Below are 1,432 nucleotides of genomic sequence, written 5' to 3'. Positions count from 1 at the left end.
CGCCCACCCGCCAGCCCCCTCCCTGCTGAAGGGATCCCTGGAAAGCAGCCCCGCCCACAGCCTGTGGCGCGAAGTGTTCCAGAGCCCGAGCTCGCGCCTTGCTCTCCGTGCTTTGATGAAAGAAAAAAAAATCTTTCCTTTGCTCCTGAACCAAACTCAGTTTTGTTCTGTTGGTTCTAGTGACCCTGGGCATGAGAACTTTTGTTGGGGCTCAAAAGGGTCAGTAACACTACGTAAGTGTCTAATTTTTTAAAAGTACACAGAAAAGATGGAACTAACTCTGGAAATTTAGTCAAGCATCTAAGAAATTCATGGAAAGAAATTTCTTAGTACTGATTTTATATTCCTCTTTTGCTGTACCAAAATTGGATTCAAAACAGCAGACGACCTGCCTTCTGTGTATTAATTAGAATAATGATTTTGATAAAGATATAAGTTGGACAAATTCCTGGGCTTCCCTGGTGGCGCAGTGGTTGAGAGTCCGCCTGCCAATGCAGGGGGCACGGGTTCGTGCCCCGGTCCGGGAGGGTCCCACGTGCCGCGGAGCGGCTGGGCCCGTGAGCCATGGCCGCTGAGCCTGCGCGTCCGGAGCCTGGGCTCCGCAGCGGGAGAGGCCACAACAGTGAGAGGCCCGCGTACTGGAAAAAAAAAAAAGTTGGACAAATTCCTACACTGAAGGCTGCCCAGCATAGACTGAAGAGAAAGTTCAGTGGGGACATTGAAGAGAAAGTTCAGTGGGGACATTAGTTTGGCTTGTCAATAGAAGGCCTTGAAAAGCTTAGATTATACGCGTGCACATACACTCTCACATACACACTTTGCGTGTGTGTTTGTGGAGGTACGCACATATGCAGTCACGATTGAGAAATATTAGTGCCTTCTCCCACAATCCATGTTGCCAAAATAATGGTTATGACAACAGCGGCGCCTCTTCACCATTTGCCTGGAAGTCCTTAGCCTTCCTGGCTGAAGGCCCTATGACGCTTGGTAAGATTTAACTGGAGTAGGGCAGGCTTTCTATGGTATTTGGCCAGCCTTTGTGCACATGTCTTTTAACTTATTTGACCTATAAACACACATTCTCTCTATCGTACTTTATTATTAGTGTTGCTGGTTTATATGGTATCCTTTCTTCTAACATAAATAAAAGAGCATTAGAAACTTTTGTGTCCTCATTTAAAAAGAAAGAGGGGAAGCTGTTGCAATGGTCTGGAAACTTCTCTGTCTTTGGTGTTTCCTTCTTTCTCATTTGTTCAGAATGCCAGATCAATCTTTATAGAGAAATTTTGTTTAAACAGGTTATTTGCAGAAATGTTCAGCAATCCCTTCAGTGAAAAATTCCACACTACCCGTTCTAACAGGACATGCAGAGTTATGGCTCCAACCGCCCTATGCAGCTGTTATTCCCCACGTTACTCAGCATATATCCTCT

Source organism: Lipotes vexillifer, unplaced genomic scaffold (genome assembly GCF_000442215.2).
Source record: "Lipotes vexillifer unplaced genomic scaffold, Lipotes_vexillifer_v1.1 scaffold384, whole genome shotgun sequence".
Classification (NCBI taxonomy): Eukaryota; Metazoa; Chordata; class Mammalia; order Artiodactyla; family Lipotidae; genus Lipotes; species Lipotes vexillifer.
Note: the sequence above shows the minus strand (reverse complement) of the source record.